At 46.1% G+C, this 19,315-nt stretch overlaps 1 protein-coding gene across 1 annotated transcript in view; it reads left to right on the forward strand.

The window, feature by feature from the left end:
- The first annotated feature begins 1,252 nt into the window (after nucleotides 1-1,252).
- LOC137571390 (alpha-1,4-N-acetylglucosaminyltransferase-like) overlaps nucleotides 1,253-19,315 on the forward strand; it is a 122,661-nt gene continuing 104,598 nt past the window's right edge. The window contains exon 1 of the mRNA XM_068280409.1: nucleotides 1,253-1,288. The gene's annotated coding sequence lies outside the window, so the exon portion shown is untranslated. The remainder of the gene's footprint in view (nucleotides 1,289-19,315) is intronic.

The raw sequence follows: 19,315 nt of genomic DNA on the forward strand, positions 1-19,315 counted from the left end.
CAGCAGCAGGATCAGCCATATACCGGCTGTATCCTGCGCCCAAGTCTACCGGCACCGATTTCAAATGTACTCCTCACAATGGCCTCTATTCATAAAGCATTCCCGCATGCGGTAATGCTCAAAACACCTGACTTTCCTGACCATTTAGCAAAGTGTTCATTCATAAAAGCTGTTTCTGCATGAAAAGCTACAATTCCTGAGCAGTGCGGGAAATTACCGCCTTGTGCGGAGATTATCACAACACATGTCACTGAAGGTTAATTCATAAAGATTAGATTAGAGCAGGCGGGATGTGAGCGGAGAAACACGGCTGTTTAGATTACGCTATAAGCCAGCGGTAATAGCCAAGATAACAGCTAAGTGAATGAGAAAGTCCTCCCAGCCCCAGGCAGCAGTGAGCAGAGCAGTCAAGGCATCCTGGAATACCAAGGCTGTGTTTTTTAACCCCTTGGGTACCTGTTTTCCGATAAATTTCACATCAGAAAGCCTGCATGTGTAACATTTATTGAAGTTCTTCTAAGCTGCAGCAATTAAATAGATTGTTTAGGAGGACTAATAGACAAATTCAGAGAAGATTCAGGGCAAGGAGAGGCAGTTTTAAAAAAAATGCACATGTAAAGGGATGCTGGGGCTTCCTCCTTTATAGTAACTCTGTCTCTGCACAGAGAAAATGTGTCAACTCAGCCAGCAAATGTATCAACTCAGCAGCACCGCCAGTTTAGTGCAGGAATTCCCCAACCTATTATCACAAGTATAAACTTTTTTAGGAATTAGCACACAAAAGTCTAAAATATCGATGCGGTGTTTTCCCTCCAAGATTTTTTTATCCGCAAATGTTTTATGAATAGAGCCCAATGTTTATAATATTTGTACCCACCCCTGCTTTTTATGTTTTCAAACAGATGACAACGTTTGAGGCAATTTTTAGCAATATACAATTCTATGCATTTATTTATACTTTCCCAGAACATATTGCAAGCGTAAATACACAATTTTCAAATTTACTTAATACAGATTGATACCATCAACCTGTCCCAACCCCTGTGCAAGTACTCCCATTCTCCAGGCTCGACCATCTTTTCAGTTTGCATACCATTTGCATGCTTGCTATATAAAAACGCATAATTTCCCATAATATTCATGCCCGTTCACCTGTAAGAGTTAATGATGCGACGATATCATCGCACCCGCCCCTCATAAAGGGGGTGTCACTTAACAGTTATAAGTGAGTAGTGGAGCGTCCCAGACCTCTACAGAGGGGCTCAGCCAGGCCATTGACCTGATTTTGGTAAGTAAAACTCCCATACTTTTTACTTAAATAGAGTGACCAGACGTCCCGGATTGCCCGGGACGCGTCCCGGATTCGGGGTCCGCTGTCCCAGGCTTAATGAGGTCCCGGGAAACGTCCCGCTTTCAGCAGCGGGACGTCCCGGCCTCGGGACTCTGGCCACTCTCTCCTCATGAACTGGCAGCGGCGTCTATAGACACCGTGCCAGTTCATTGCCTGCAGCCCCGCTCCAGCCTCCTCTTCCGGTGTCTGTTCCGACACCGGCAGGCGAGCAGGGTTACGGCAAGATGGCTGCCGAAGCCCTATACTGGAGACTATTTGTGTCTCCAGTACAGGGCTTCGGGCGCCATCTTGCCGTAGCCCTGTCAGCGCTGGAGACAAGAGCAGGGGGATGGTGGTCCCGGGAGCAGCACGCCAGAGGCCGGAGACTTCTGTCAGGTGAGTAAATGCTTTCTTTTCCAGGTGAAATGTTTGCCCGCATTGCGTTTCTTGTCTGGTGAAATGTTTGCCCGCATTACGTTTTTTTTCTGGTGAAATGTTTGCCCGCATTGCATTTCTTGTCTGGTGAAATGTTTGCCCGCATTGCGTTTCTTGTCTGGTGAAATGTTTGCCCGCATTGCGTTTCTTGTCTGGTGAAATGTTTGCCCGCATTGCGTTTCTTGTCTGGTGAAATGTTTGCCCGCATTGCGTTTCTTGTCTGGTGAAATGTTTGCCCGCATTGCGTTTCTTGTCTGGTGAAATGTTTGCCCGCATTGCGTTTCTTGTCTGGTGAAATGTTTGCCCGCATTACGTTTCTTGTCTGGTGAAATGTTTGCCCGCATTGCGTTTCTTGTCTGGTGAAATGTTTGCCCGCATTGCGTTTCTTGTCTGGTGAAATGTTTGCCCGCATTACGTTTCTTTTCTGGTGAAATGTTTGCCCAAATTGCGTTTCTTTTCTGGTGAAATGTTTGGCCAAATTGCGTTTCTTTTCTGGTGAAATGTTTGCCCGCATTGCGTTTATTTTGTACTGACATGTTGCCCGCATTGCGTTTATTTTGTACTGACATGTTGCCTATTGCGGTTATTTTCTGGTGTCCGGGGTAACTGTTACTGCATTTATTATTTAATGGTCATAGATGGCTATGTTTGCTGCTTTGTGGTTACGGTATACTATTAGCATCAAACAGTTTCTGCACACCCATGATGCAAAGTCTCGTTTGTCCACATCATGGCGTAAACACTGCTTTCTTATGCCTCGCTGTTACATCATTATGTTAGCTCCGCCCATACAATGTCATGACCACGCCCATTTTTCACCACGGCCCCATCCCCCCAGTCTTCGTCGCTTCACAGTCCTCAGTCCTCCCCACTTTTCGCTGCGCGCGCCGCCCCCCCCTTCCCACGCCCCCCTCCCTGTCCCAGGTTGAACCCACAAAAATCTGGTCACTCTAACTTAAACTGCACTTCATCACAACTTGCTTGTTATCAGTCCCCAATTTACTTGTTACCAGTTCACGTCCATTGATATTACCTGTCACTGAGCTTAGTCAAATAATGCCAATATCCTCTAATACTTAAAATCATGCTCATTGAATCCATCTCAACACAAAATGCTTTTGAGGTCCTGAGGAGTAAGGAAATGTTTTGGATCCAGATCCTTAAAGTGACACTTAAGCCGAAAAAAAATGAGTTTTACTCACCTGGGGCTTTCCTCAGCCCCCTGCAGCTGATCGTGCCCTCGCCGTGTCCCTCCGATCCTCCCGTCCCCGCCGGCGGTTACTTCCGGTTTTGCTGTCTCTGTCCGTCAGGTTGGGAACTCGAGTGATTCTTCGCGTTCCCAGCCACAGTATCTCCCCCTATGCTGCTATTGCGGCCTTCCTTGCCGCAATAGCAGCATAGGGGGCGATATTATGGCTGGGAACGCGAAGAATCACTTGCGATCCCAGCCTGACGGATGGTGACTGCGAAACTGGAAGTAGCCGCCGGTGGGGACGGGAGGATCGGAGGGACACGGCGAGGGCACCAATCAGCTGCAGGGGGCTGAGGAAAGCCCCAGGTGAGTAAAACTCATTTATTTCTGGCTTAAGGTTCACTTTAAGACACTAATGCCAGAAGGGTTGAATGAACAACTACAAAAATGATACTAATAAAAGCATACGAATTTGGTTACCCTTTAGACTTATTATTATTATTTCTTGACATCTTAAACCCATTGCGTAGTATTGTTTTGCTCTGTCCCTTTTGTTACGTAGCAGTGGCTGGATAGTGTAATGGTTAAGGGCTCTGCCTCTGACTCAGGAGACCTGGGTTCAAGTCTCGGCTCTGCCTGTTCAGTAAGCCAGCACCTATTCAGTAAGGAGTTTCTTGGGCAAGTCTCCCTAACACTGCTACTGCCTACTGAGTGCGCTCTAGTGGCTGCTTCGCAAGCGCTTTGAGTCCGACAGGAGAAAGGCGCTATACAAATACTGCAATTATTATTATTATTATTATTACTTTTGAAAGGTCTTCCGACTGGTCCTCTCTCTTATTCTCACTCGATTTTATGCTTATTGTATTGTATGCAAGTTGCTCCATTCCTTTTTCCTTGTTTAATTCCTTTCTAATCACAATTTTTATATTTTTTAATAACTCGTGCAATTCTTTGCAATATATGCATAATTTTATATCCATAAAAATGTTAATGCTGTGAAGATACAGTTTTGAACCCTACAAAATTCTTATCCACTGCCTTTATCGGTATAGCTTTTTTTCCACATGAGTAGCGTTATATAATACTGTTTTTATTGATTGATCCCCCATTAAGACATTTGATTTGTCTATATAATCTTTATCCGGAAGTTCTGTGTTTTTAGGCTTCACGGCTCACAATGTGTATAATATTTGTACCCACCCCTGCTTTTTATGTTTTCAAACGGATGACAATGTTTGATGCAATTTTTAGCAATATACAATTCTATGCATTTATTTATGCTTTCCCAGAACACATTGCAAGTGTAACACAATGTTAAAATGTACTTAATACAGATATCATCAACCTGTCCCAACCCCTTTGCAAGGACTCACATTCTCCAGGCTCGACTATATTTTCAGTTTGCATACCATTTGGATGCTTGCTATTTTTTTATGTGTTTTATTGTTTCTTGACATCTTAAACCCATTGCATAGTATTGTTTTGCATTGTCCCTTTCATTACGTAGCATTGGCACTTTTGCAGAAATTATTGACATTTACAATGTAGCTAGACCAACATTGTTGCATATATATATATTTTGCATTATATTACTATTACCTGTATGCTGTTGCAATTTTGGGTGCTTGTGTTAAGTGTTCCTCTGGCAACCCATTTTCCCCTCTGTTTCCCTCCCCCAGTACCCTCCAAAAATTTTTGCCTGATGAAGCGGGATTGTGACCTGTGAAACGCGTTGCAACTTTGGAGCTTTTAATAAAAAGATACTTTATATACTGTGAGTAACGTACCACTGTCTTGTCTTTCTTTCTATGAGGGCGGTGAGTCCACCAACTTCCCCCTTTTAAACAGTTTTTAATCGATTTTACTCTACTTGGCACCTCTGTGTTACTGCTTTACAAATTGTCTAGTCCATCCTTGGTGGAGGGGTGTATCCCCATTCCTTCCTGTCTACAGAGAGCGACTTCTTAAACCTGAGCGGGGTCAGGTTATAATTCTCCCCGCCTGATTATCCAGTGGTTGCCTTTGTGGCAACCCACGTTTGTGAGTATAACCATTACTTTGTTGTACACCTGACTATTTGTCACTGAGATACAACACTATATTGGGCTCTCAGTCTCCTTTTGTCTCCTTCAAGCTTTATTCTTTATAAAGACACTCCCTGAATAGGATTTATACATTGGTGCTCGCTGCTCGCTTTTTGGGCAGTTGAATGGAACAACTACTAGTCACTAAGTGCTTTTGAATTGCTTTAAGAAAACCCTGAGAATCCCCCATGAGGAGATTTGCATCTCCAAAACTTGTCTGTTCTGTCAGATTTCTACTACCTAATGTAAGTGACAGCAACATAGGAGAAAAGTAATGTATGGCTCACTGGGCAGCACAGTGGCGTAGTGGTTAGCACCCTCGCCTCGCAGCGCTGGGTGTCTGGTTCGAATCCCAGCCAGATCAACCTCTGCAAGGAGTTTGTATGTTCTCCCCATGTCTGCATGGGTTTTCTCCGGTTTCCCTGCACATCCCACAAACATACAGATAATTTAAAGGGGAACTGAAGAGAGAGGTATATGGAGGCTGTAATGTTTATTTCCTTTTAAGCAATACCAGTTGCCTGGCAGTCCTGCTGATCCTCTGCCTCTAATACCATTAGCCATAGCCCCTGAACAAGCATGCAGCAGATCAGGTGTTTCAGTGGTTCAGGCTTTAAAGTCAGATCTGACAAGACTAGCTGCATGCTTGTTTCTGGTGTTATTCAGATACTGCAGAGAAATAGACCAGCAGGGCTGCCAGGCAACTGGTATTGATTAAAAGGAAATAAATATGGCAGCCTCTGTATACCTCTTACTTCAGGTCCCCTTTAATTGGCTTCCTCCCAAATTGGCCCTAGACTACAATACATACGCTACACGATACATACATAGACATAAGACTATAGTAGGGATTAGCTTGTGAGCCCCTTTGAGGGACAGTTAGTGACAAGACTCAAGTATACTCTGTACAGCGCTGCGGAAGATGTCGGCACTATATAAATACTAAATGATGATAATTTCACTCTGGATGGAATGTACTTCTTATTTGAATGTGTTTGCATGTATTATACATTTAATCATTTTTGCAATAGTGGTCCTTTAACCTCCCTGGCATTATGATTATTTCCAGATTTAGGGTCTAAAATCCGTGCAATTTTTTTTCACCAGATTTTAGACCCTAAAAAAAAGAAAAAACCCCAAAACATACCACAGAGAAATCTGCAGAATCTCCTGCATAAAACACACTCAGGCACAGTATTACCGTTTTGAGCTGACTCGGGATTACCACTAAGGAGGTTAAGTCTAGTTACAACCCTGTTTAACCATTTAACGGCATTGTAACGTATTAAAACGTCATGCATTACCCTGTTAATGGCAACATGACGTTTTAATACGTTGCACGTTCCCGCCGCTGCTCCGCACGTGTGCAGGGCCGGATTTGTACTTTTTACCGCCCAAGGCCACTGTCACCAGCCACCCCCCCTTCGGTATAGGTAGCAAAATGACCCCTCCCCCCTTTCCCTACTCCATTTCAGTATAGGTAGCCAACTCGCCTTCAAACCCCAGCAGCCATCAATGTCACGAATTTCTCTACTCATCTCCAGTGCAGAAGCTTCCTCTTCCTTTCCGTCTCCAATGCTGCCCAAGTCCATAGCCACCGGCCACAATGCAAACGTGCACGCCGAGTACTGTGGTCAGGCGCTCGCCTGATCTCTCTGCATTGCAGCATTTGCAAGCTTGCAAATGCTGCACCAGTTTAGCCTGCTGCTTTGGTGCTCTTGCTCCTGTGGTGCCCTAGGCCATGGCCTAGGCGGCCTTGGCTTAAATCCGGCCCTGCACGTGTGCCCGCCGCAACCGCCGCAGTTTTCATTGGGTTTCCGCGTTGAGCAATTGGGGAAGAGGACCAAGCGGTCCTCTACCCAATCGCAATGCCTGGAGTGAATGGACGTGACCACGAACAGCGGCCGCATCGATTCATGAAACAGGAAGCCGTCACATTGTATTTAAATGTACAAAAAAGTGAACATTTCCTATATTGGGAAAATGTTCACCATCGCCATCTTGTGGCCAAAATGTAAAATTACATCTACAGACACATACATACTTAACCAATACTAATAGAATGAATAACTTGCATTACCAAAGCCCCCCCCCCCCCCCCCCCCCCCAATTAAAAAAAAAAAAAAAAAAAAAACTCTTAAAAAATCAGTTAAAAAAATACATAAATCGTTGCTTTAGGGGCTCAGCTTTTTTAATCTATATTTTATGATGGGAAATTACTTTTACTTTACTGCATAGGGGCTTGTAATTGTGGACCAGACAAAAGAAAAACAAAACTGACAAATAACACCTATATTTCAAAATAATATATTGTCGCCTTACATTGTTATAGGGACATGGTTTAAACTGTTTAATAATTGTGACAACTGGGCAAATAAAATGTGTCTGTTTTATCCACAGGAGAACGTTTAATTTTAAAACTATAGAGGCCGAAAATTGAGAATTTTTTTTTTCCATTATTTTCTTATTTTTCCCTTAAAACACATTTAGAATAAAATAATTCTTAGCAAAATGTACTATCCACAGAAAGCCTAATTGGTGGCGAAAAAAATCGAGGTATAGATCATTTTCTTGTGATAAGTAGTAATAAAGTTATTAGGGAATAAAATGGAGGAGCACTGACAGGTGAAAATTGCTCTGGTCCGTTAGGGTAAAAACCCTTGGGGGTGAACTGGTTAAAGGGAACCTAAGGTGAGGGTAATATGGAGGCTAACCTATTATTTTTTTCTTTTTAAATAATGCAAGTTGCTGTCCTCCTGATCCTCTGCCTCTAAAACTTTTAGCTATAGACCCTGAACAAGCAAGAAGATCAGGGGCTCTGACTCAAGTCTGACTGGATTAGTCACATGCTTGTTTCAGGGTTGTGACTCATACTACTGGAGCCAGAAGATCAACAGGATTAGCAGGTAATAGAGATGGCCCGAACCTCCGATTTTCGGTTCGCAAACCAGGTTCACGAACCTACCATGAAAGTTTGGTTCGCGTGAACTTTCGCGAACCGCAATAGACTTCAATGGGGAGGCGAACTTTGAAAACTAGAAAAAATTATGCTGGCCACAAAAGTGATGGAAAAGATGTTTCAAGGGGTCTAACACCTGGAGGGGGGCATGGCGGAGTGGGATACACGGCAAAAGTCCCGGGGAAAAAATCTGGATTGGACGCAAAGCAGCGTTTTATGGGCAGAAATCACATTGCATGCTAAATTGCAGGCCTAAAGTGCTTTAAAACATCTTGTATGTGTATACATCAATCAGGGAGTGTAATTAGAGTACTGCTTCACACTGACACACCAAACTCACTGTGTAACACACCACAAACAGCTGTTTGTGTAGTGACGGCCGTGCTGGACTGGTGCGCAACATGGCCAGAGTGCAGGTGATGGCGGTTTTCGAGCCCATATGGTCGCCAGGCTGTGGTAGCTCAATGATAGAACAGTGACTCTCCAGCTGATCAAATTTGGTCTGTCCACAATGAAGCAACAACCTTATTATCTTTGGTGTGCCCCCCCCCAGCATTCAGCCGGTGGGGACGCACGGAGCGAACAGCCGACCAACCTCAGTCTGAATGACGCTGCCAGTCCCTCTGCTCCCGTCGCACTGACGCCAGAGGACCGTCTCTCCACAGCGCAGAGCGGATCCAGCCGCCGAAATCGTGCTCCTGTCCTCAGGAGACCACCCACTGACTAGCCGCAGCCCTGCAGGCACCCGAAACTGACTCATTGAAGCAGGAGATCCAGCTGCCAGCACCGTGATCCTGCCATCAGGAGGCCATCCACCGACATCCTGCAGACACCGGAGAACTGGGAAACCCTGCAGCCTACCGCCGACTCCGGAGAAAACACCGCTGCTGCCAGGGGACCACCTACAACTTTCCCCAGTCCTCCACCGGAGGCTGAACGCTGCGACTAGCCGCTGAACAACACTGCGACCAAGCAAATATTGACTCCCCCTGCGGATTAGCCCAGCAGTCTGCTGCCCAGCACTGCCAGCTTGCCCCCTGCTCCCCTGGAACTCCGACAGCGATCTATCCTTCCACGTGGCTGGCACGTGGCTCGCTGCGGCCTACCGTCTGCACAGTAGCAGCCACCACCACAGGAGCAGCGTGTGTAAGGCCTCCCAAGATCGCTGTCCCACAGCACAGGCCGGCACTGCAACCCCTGATTCTGCCTCTCCCAACTGCTGGAGCAGAAGCATGTGAGTAAGGCTATTGCCAATTTTTTACCTATAGTAGTTCTCCTGGAGCTGCTTGACATACGCTGAGGCTCCTTAACTGCATGCCATGTACTGCTGCTCCTGCTTTCCCACAAAAGACTGTCCTTAACTGCATGCCATGAACTGCTGCCCCTGCTTTCCCACAAAAGACTGTCCTTAATTGCACGCCATGAACTTGCTTGCTCCTGCTTTTCCACAAAAGAACTGTCTTACACTAGCTCCTAGCCTGCTATATGATCTGTGCTCTCTATTTATCTGTGCTGTAGTGGGCTCTTTATAATTGTGCCTCCGATGCCCCCACTCAAATACTGTGTATCCACATTCTATGTTCAGGTCGCAACCTGTTGTAAGTGCCCCAACACGTGATGGCCAGTCCCATACCCCCTGCCTCTCAGGGCATCATCTCCCACACCAGAGCAGAGCTCCTGAAATGGGAGGCACAGGCTCAGGTACTGCCAATTTGGGACACAGTTCGGACCCAGATTGACAAATGGCTCAACACGAGCAGATTTCGGCCTAGGGGTAGGAGGGCGGGTGCTCAGGTTAGACTTAAAAGGAAGGGCCTGCGGTCCCCCATCCCATCCATTCTATTAGCAAATGTCCGCTCCCTCCAGTATAAGCTAGACGAGCTGCTCCTACTACTTGGGAGCAAACCCTCGATCGAAGGCAACTCCCCGGTTCTCTGCTTCACTGAGACCTGGCTAAGCGACATAATCCCAGACAACTCCCTCGACCTACCGGGCTTCAATCTCTTCCGAGCAGACCGTGACCCCGCTCTCTCAGGTAAAAAGTAAGGGTGGCGGAATCTGCTTTTACATCAACGGCGCTTGGTGCTCAAACACAACCATCCTGCACAGAAGCTGCTCTCCAGATGCCGAGATCCTTCTTATCAACTGCAGGCCTCAGTACTCACCAAGAGAGTTTACCTCCTATGTCCTGGCAGGCGTCTACATCCCCCCGGATGCGGATACCAAGATCGCCCTGCGTACACTCAGCGACGCCATATCAGCGTGGGAGACCTCCCTCCCGGACTCCCTTTTCATCATCTTAGGAGACTTCAACAGAGCAAACCTTCGCCAGGAGCTGCCTCGGTACAAGCAACACATCACCTGCCCCACCAGGAACCGAAACACCTTGGACCACTGCTACACGGTCCTTAAAGATGCGTACAAGGCTACTCGCCGGGCTGCACTAGGCAACTCCGACCACTGCCTAATCCACCTGATCCCCACCTACAGAAGGCTTCTTCAAACCTCCAAGCCGACGGTCAGGACTGTTAAAAAGTGGACTGAGGAGGCCAAGGGTCAACTACAGGCCTGCTCCGACAGCACGGACTGGTCGGTCCTGGAGGCTCCCTGCCTAGATGAATGGACGGAGAATGTCACCTCCTATATCCGCTTCTGTGAGGAGGCATGCATCCCAACAACGAACATCAAAGTCTTCCCAAACAATAAACCTTGGTTCAATGGCAGGCTACGCCACCTACGGAAAATCAAAGAGGAAGCACACAAAACCGGCACCCCAGAGGAGTTTAGGGAAGCCAGGAACTCCTTGAGCTGAAGGTGGCCAAGCGGGACTACTCAAACAAACTAAGACAGGACATTAAGTCCAACAACACACGGGAAGTCTGGAAAGGCCTCAGGGCAGCCACAAACTTCAAGCCCCCTCCCCAACACACACTTCCTAGCATTGCGCTAGCCGAGGAGCTCAACAAAATTCTACTGCAGGTTCGAGCACCTACCCACCCACTCCGACGACCTAGCAATCTCATCCCCACCCGAGGAGCCTCCTGCCACACCTCCCCAAGCGGCCACTGCCCTCCAAGCACCGGTAATCGTCCGGGAGGCTGACGTACTAATGTACCTTCAGAAGCTCAACACCAGGAAGGCTCCAGGCCCGGACGGCATATCCCCAACCTGCCTGAAAATCTGTGCAAGCCAGCTGGCCCCGATCCTAACCTCTATCTTCAGCAGATCCCTGACAGTGAGCGAGGTCCCTTCCTGCTTCAAGAAAGCGAATATCATTCCGGTCCCCAAGAAGCTAGGTGTTACGGATCTAAACAATTACAGACCGGTTGCCTTAACTCCGATCATCATGAAAACCTTTGAAAGACTGGTCCTCCCCTATCTGAAGGGGTACACCGTCACCAAAACAGATCCCCAGCAATTTGCATACAGGCCCAACCGGTCCGTGGAGGACGCTATCAACATCAGTCTAGCACACGTCATGAAACACCTGGATAAACCCAACTCCTACGCCAGGATCCTGCTTCTGGATTTCAGCTCCGCTTTCAACACCATTTGCCCGACCATCCTGTATGACAACCTAGCACGACTTGGAGTTGACCCTAATCTGTGCGCCTGGATCAAGGATTTCCTTACGAACAGGTCACAGTTAGTCAGGATCGGCGGCTGCTCTTCCAGTGCCAGAATCACCAACACCGGTGCCCCGCAAGGATGTGTGCTGTCCCCGATTCTCTTTTCACTGTACACAAACAGCTGTACCTCATCCGCTGACTCTGTCAAGGTCATCAAGTTTGCGGACGACACCACTATAATAGGCCTCATAGATGAAAACGGTGAGCATGAATATCGCAAGGAGATTGAGCGGATCCTCGGGTGGTGTAAGGAAAACAAACTCGTATTAAATACAGCAAAAACTGTGGAACTAATTGTAGACTTCAGAAGAAACGCTACGTCTCCCAGTCCGATCTCTATTGATGGTACTGAGGTCTCAAGAGTACACAGCGCTCGGTTCCTCGGTACCACCATCACGGACAATCTGAAGTGGGATGCGAACTCCTCCGTAATTCAAAGGAAAGCCCAGCAGAGGCTGTTCTTTCTCAGGCAGCTGAAGAAGTTCGGGATGTCGCAGGAGCTAATGATCAGCTTCTACTCTGCCACCATCGAGTCTGTCCTTTGCTCCTCCATCATTGTCTGCTACTCCGGGGCTAATGCAAGGGACAAACACAAACTCCAAAGGGTAATCAGTGCTGCTGAGAAGATCATCGGGTCACCCCTGCCACCCCTGGACATCCTTCAATCATCAAGAATGAGGTCCAGGGCAAACAAGATCACTCAAGACCCCTCCCACCCGGGCAGTTGCTTCTTCGTTCCCCTTCCTCTAGGTCGCCGTTATATGTCCATCCTCGCCAAAACTACGAGGCATAAAAACACCTTCTTTCCCCAAGCGGTTGCCCTACTTAACTCATGCACTCTCCCAACCGACATCCCCTAATCTTCCTCTGCCACCCCCGTGCGGGATACGAGCATGGAAGGAACTATCTCCAGCTGGCCACGGTGTACCACATGTCACCGTACAAACGTATGTTTTGCATAAGATAGTCCTGCCCATCTGATCTATGAACTGCTGCTGTCTGTTAAATTGACGTCAGGGTGTCTCTGCAGCTAAGATCTGTACCAAGTGCTGTTTGCCAACTGCTGCTATTGACTGTCAAAATGCTGTAGTGTGTATGTAGCTATTATCTGTACCATGTTGATGTTGTTAAGCCAATTGCCGTTGTGTCCACAAAAAATTCCAGGTGCGGCTCCTGCTGTACTTGGCGAATAAAGTTGATTCTGATTCTGATTGTGATACGCAAGCCCCTTCACTGCAGCAAGGTAATGATCATGAAGGGGAATAGGCAAATGTACATGCCTTTTGTTTTGTTGTTGCAGCCACAGTGCAGCCAGAAAAATTAGGCAGGCATGTACACGCACCAGAAAAATTATTATAGTGGCCGCTGCTAGCAGCGGCCTTAAAAATTCAGGAATCCGCCTGGAGTCCTGGACCCTGTTGGTGGTGGCGGAGAAGGCAGTCAAGCGGCCTGCGGGCAGATATGCTGTGTTGGGAGTGACTTAGTCTTGGGGCAGGCAGTCACACGGCATGCAGGCAGAGATTCAGTGTGTGGGGACTGACTTAGTCTTCGGGCAGGACTGAGCGTGCTTTGCAGACCAGGCATATGAGGTCAGATGGACCCTTGACCGAACGCTGTGTGCCAGAGATGTCACCACTTGCCTTTCAACATCATGGTACAGTTTAGGTATCGCCTTTTGAGAAAAAATTGTGGCCTGGTATCTTCCACTGCGGTGTGTGTATTTGCTTTTGAGTGCTGCTTTTCCTCAGGTGGTCATCCCATTGCAGTTTGTGCTTTGTAATCATGTGCCTTCGTAAGGTAGTTGTCCCTACGTGGGTCTTGGTCTTTCCACAGCTCAATTTTCGGTGGCAGAGAGTACAGATGGCATTGCTCTCATCTGAGGCAGACACACACAAATTTCTACACCGCTGAGCCCTGGGGTGATGGCACTTTGGTGGTGGCGACCGACTGAGTGTTAAGTGGGGTGCCAGAATCAGAGCAGGAGAAGGAAGATATGTCACGCTTCTGTGCCGAAGCTGAGAAAGATGAGGTGTTCTGTGTTAAATAGTCAACTATGTCCTAACTACATTGGGGGTTGAAGGCACGTGCCTTCTTCTAAACACTGTACTTTGGTTGAGGGCCGCACGAATTCACGAGAGCGCAACCTCGAACAGATCTGCCAGGTGGCCCGCCTCTGCCTTTTGTTTTGTCTAGTCTATATTGGAGGGGGGATGAAGTGAAAGATATGCACTGACTTGACTAATACAATGTGCAGTCACACAGGTGCAGTTAACAGGTATGCACAGAGTGGTATATCCCACTGTGTGCACTCACGTAGGTAGGTGGGTGCACTGAACACAACAGGTAGGTATATGCAGTGATGGGTATTACAATGTGCACCTGTCACACACAGACAGGTAGCGGACAGGCACAGTGACACTGCATGCGCTCAGCTCACATAGGTAGGTGGGTGCACTGTGAACAGGTAGGTATATGCAGTAATGGGTATTACAGTGTGCACCTGTCACACACAGGAAGTCACTGAATGTCCTGGGCCTGGCAGTGGCACACACAGTATGAATTATCAAGGCTGTCTATGCAACACAAGTGTCAGTGGGACACACAGAAAAAAATAGATCACAAGAACAAGATTAGCTCTCAAAAGAGCTGTTGTGGGGTGCTATTTTAGCAATAAGAATTAGCAAGGAGCAAGCTAGCCTAACTAATCTTTCCCTATGAGAGTCTGCTGCAGCAGCAGCAGCAGCAGCTGTCCCTTCTCTGTTTACTGCAGGCACCCAAGTGAGTAAAATGGCCGGTGATGCCTGCCTTTTATAAGGGGGGAGTGGCTCCAGGAGGGAGTGTAGCCTGATTGGCTACAATGTGCCTGCTGACTGTTGACCTTAATGGTGCATTATGGGGGCAAGCCGAAAAGTTGACTGGCGTACACAAACCACCAAAGTTTGCCGGGATTCGTTCGCTGGCGAACCGTTCGGGCCTGGTATTGTTGAACAGGAAATAAATATGGCAGCCTCCATATCACTCTCACCTCAGGTTCACTTTAACAGCAGAAAGAGCACCAGAAGAAACATATGATAGGAGAGAGAGAGAGAGCAGAATAGGGAAGTCAAAGCTCCTGCCAGCATAATTACCTGTCACAAAGAGCAACCTGAGCCAACACTTGCCCAGTATAAAAACACTGCAAATGCTATAATGCAAAAGAATATTTAAACACACAACAAAGGAAGAGTAAGTAGGACAAAGAAAGTTTAGAAGGAGGAGTAAAACTGTAACCCGATTTATCCTTTTAGCACTCGGCCCCAGCTGAGAGGAATCCACCAGACACTGACTTAGATGCGAATATCAGAGCTTTATTTGTGACCTAAAGCCCAATCTACATGATAAAATTCTTTGTGTGCTTTGATTACGATTCTATTTACGATCCAATTAAATCCGACATGTCCGATCGGGATTTGATTGAATTCGATTTGCCATTGTTACATTCCTACTTCACAATACCCCTTTTTTAAAGGCACAGTTCAATTAATATGCTAATTTCACATTACACATGTACATTACAATACTCTCTTTTATAAGGTTACAGAACTATTGTGAGAATCCATCCAGGCAAGCAATTGCCCAGTACATAAAAATAACAGTGAGGTAGTATAGACATACATGACAGTTATTTACATAAGTGAGTAATTTGTGCATGATGAATGCTCTCTGTATTACTTGAATATGACAAATATCATTGAAGACAATAACCAAAAAGATCTAGGTCTTTAGAGAGTAAATCATAGGATTATAATAGCAATAGTCATATTTTCCAAACAAAACACAATATAACCAGAAGAAAGAAATGAATCTTCCCGCTGTTCCCCGTGGGCACCCTCAGGTCAGGTGAATGATACAAGCGGCTGCTGACACTTAATACAGCAAACACATGGAGTGGACACTGAGGGACATGGAGGCGGACATAAAGTTGGCTCTGTGCCAGGGTGCTGTCTGTGCGCTAAATGCAGCAAAACTTCAAACACAATTTAGTGATAATAACAGAGGCCCTGAACAATGTGCTTTTATGTGGCACACAATTCAATATCCATGTGGGCACATGTGTGGCTCAGTGCCAGTGTGCTCTGTCTGTGCACTATCTGGGCTTCTTCACACTGCAGGCGTTTTCGTTTTCTTTTCACCCGTCCGCGGTTTTTAAAAACGGCCCCCGACCACGTGGCCAATGCACGTCTATGAGAAGGTTCATATCCGCGCGGGTTGTGCGAGTTGCGGCTATGAAAGCGGTGCGTGTTCCATTTTTGAGACTATGGATGGTATAGGAAAATCGACGAACACGTACAAAAACGCATATTAAGGTGATTGCGCTCACGTTGTTAAGAATAAATACATTGTATTAATAATTTTCCGGGTCAAAGCGTTCACTTCCAGACTCAGGGAGTGAATTAAAAAACCCGCTTGGAAAAAATGCTTAGAGAACTGCTAAGCACAAAAACAAATCGCCCACCCAAGCGCCAGGAATCGGCAAAAAAAGACGCCTCAGAAAAAAACCCCAAACGCAGACGGACACGCGAACGGAGCGCAATGTGAACAAGGCCTCAGACTGACACTGACAATATGCTGCAACAGTTCAAACACAATACAGTGATAATAACACATTCCCTGGAGCACTATTGTGCTTGTAGTGGGCACTGGGAACAATGGTGGGTGTCTGTGGGCTGTGGAGTGGCACGCGCACGCACACACGCTTATAAAAAAAATAGAAGGATGAAGTAGCCCTTAGAAGGGCTGTTTGTTATGATTAGCCATTTCTGCCGACTGGACGTGAAGCTCACGTCCGGGCGGCAGCTGTGCAGCGCTCCCGCTCGCTATCACGGGCGCGCCCCCTCGTCCCTGGGATCAGTGAAAGGGAACATGGTTGCCGATCACCGATCCGTCTCCCCAGCAGAAAAACTGAAGCGCTCACCTGTGAGGCAGATTTCCGCATCCCCCTTGTACTTCCGCTTAGCGAGAAGTACAAGGAGGGTAAACAAAAATGAAGGTGGCCATCTTGTGGCCAAATAGTAAAACTACAGCTACACATTTTTTACAATACAATTTACACATTTAACAACATTAAAAATAAACTGTTTATGTCCCACACCAAAATATTACACAAATAAATGTTTTAATTGGGAAAAAAAAATTACAATAAAAAAAAAGACATAAATAGTTACCTAAGAGTCTGAACTTTTTAAATATGCACTTTAAAGGGGTTCTTCCGCGAATGAGGAAAAAAAATCTAAATGGTTTATGCATGTTCTATTAAAAATCCTTCTAAAATAGTGTGAAAAGTTTTTCAAAAAAATGAATGGTTTCACCAATACAACATGTAATGTATACAGTGACGGCTGACGGGACTGTGAGGCTTATCCATTTGTTAGGGGTGTTTTTTTTGTTACTGTCATTTCACAAGCTGCTCCCTACCTAGTTTTCATTGCTGTAATGCAGGGCTATGATGAAGTGCTGTGGAATGGCACTTACAGCTGTTAAAATAACGGCTGTGCTGCTCTGTAGTTTCTGCTTGTACTGCCTCACAGAGCTGACCCCCCTCCCCCCGCCTCTCCCTGTAGGCAGAGGTCGGGCAGCTCTTCGGAGCAAATCACGTGTTTACCTCGTTGCCCGGCAACCAGACTTCAGCGTCTGTGCAGAGGACTTCCTATCCATTGCACGGCAAGTTAGCTGCCTGAGCTACAGTTCATTGTTACACAGTGTGCTTCTCCTTGCAGCTAAATTAACAGATGGCATGAGTGCTGACTCACTGTGTAACAATGAACTGTAGCTCAGGCAGCTAACTTGCCGTGCAGAGGATAGGAAGTCCTCTGCACAGACGCTGAAGTCTATTTGATGGGCAACGAGGTAAACACATGATTTGCTCTGAAGAGCTGCCCGACCTCTGCCTACAGGGAGAGGCGGGGGAGGGGGGTCAGCTCTGTGAGGAAGTACAAGCAGAAACTATAGAGCAGCACAGCCGTTATTTTAACAACTGTAAGTGCCATTCCACAGCACTTCATCATAGCCCTGCATTACAGCAATGAAAACTAGGTAGGGAGCAGCTTGTGAAATGACAGTAACAAAAAAAACACCCCTAACAAATGGATTAGCCTCACAGTCACCTCAGCCGTCACTGTATACATTACATGTTGTATTGGTGAAACCATTCATTTTTTTAAAAAACTTTTCACACTATTTTAGAAGGATTTTTAATAGATTATGCATAAACCATTTTGATTTTTTTTCCTCATTCGCGGAAGAACCCCTTTAAGGGGGTATACTACAAACATTTTTTCAATTATAAAATTGTAAATAGTGATGGACGCAGAACGGAAACCATGCACCTTTATTTCTAAATAAAATATTGGCTCCATACATTGTGATAGGGACAAAATTTAAATGGTATAATAATCGAGACAAACGGGTAAATAAAATACATAGGTTTTAATTATGGCAGCATGGATTATTTTAAAGCTATAATGGCTGAAATTTGAGAAATGAATTTTTTCCATTTTTTTTTATTAATCCTGTTAAAATGCATTTACAGTAAAGTGACTCTTAGCAAAATGTACCACCCACAGAAAGCCTAATTAGTGGCAGAAAAAACAAGATATAGATCAATAAATTGTGATAAGTAGTGATAAAGTTATTAGCAAATGAATGGTAGGTGAAAATTGCTCTGATGCATAAGGTGAAAAATCCGTGCGGGCTGAAATGGTTAATCAGCTATCAGCCAGCGAGGATCAAAATAAAGAAGCCAAACTACTAACACTTTCCCTATCTCCAGCAAATTCTATCCCTTCTTCTAACTATTCAAGCCAAAGACAGACTGGAACATGGTGGACGTTGCAGCATTTTATAGGAGGCGGGGGGGGGGGGGGGGATCCGTGAGGGAGTGCAAGCTGATTGGCTGCCATGTGTTTGCTGACTGTGAAGTAAGGGGTCAAAGTTTATCCCAATGATGATGTATGGGACGGGTCGAATAGCGCATGTGTGTGTGTGCATATGTATGTACAGTGGTTTGCAAAAGTATTTGACCCCTTGAAGTTTTCCACATTTTGTCACGTTACTGCCACAAACATGAATCAATTTTATTGAAATTCCACGTGAAAGACCAATACAAAGTGGTGTACTCGTGAGAGGTGGAACAAAAATCCTACATGATTGCAAAATTTTTTTACAAATCAATAACTGCAAAGTGGGGTGTGCGTAATTATTCAGCCCCTGAGTCAATACTTTGTAGAACCACCTTTTGCTACAATTACAGCTGCCAGTCTTTTAGGGTATGTCTCTACCAGCTTTGTACATCTAGAGACTGAAATCCTTGCCCATTCTTCTTTGCAAAACCGCTCCAGGTCAGTCAGATTAGATGGACAGCATTTGTGAACAGCAGTTTTCAGATCTTGCCACAGATTCTCGATTGGATTTAAATCTGGACTTTGACTGGGCCATTCTAACACATAGATATGTTTTGTTTTAAAACATTCCATTGTTGCCCTGGCTTTATGTTTAGGGTTGTTGTCCTACTGGAAGGTGAACCACCGCCCCTAGTCTCAAGTCTTTTGCAGAGTCCAAGAGGTTTTCTTCCAAGATTGCCCTGTATTTGGCTCCATCCATCTTCCCATCAACTCTGACCAGCTTCCCTGTCCCTGCTGAAGAGATGCA

The sequence above is a fragment of the Hyperolius riggenbachi genome, chromosome 4 (genome assembly GCF_040937935.1).
Source record: "Hyperolius riggenbachi isolate aHypRig1 chromosome 4, aHypRig1.pri, whole genome shotgun sequence".
NCBI classification, from domain to species: domain Eukaryota; kingdom Metazoa; phylum Chordata; class Amphibia; order Anura; family Hyperoliidae; genus Hyperolius; species Hyperolius riggenbachi.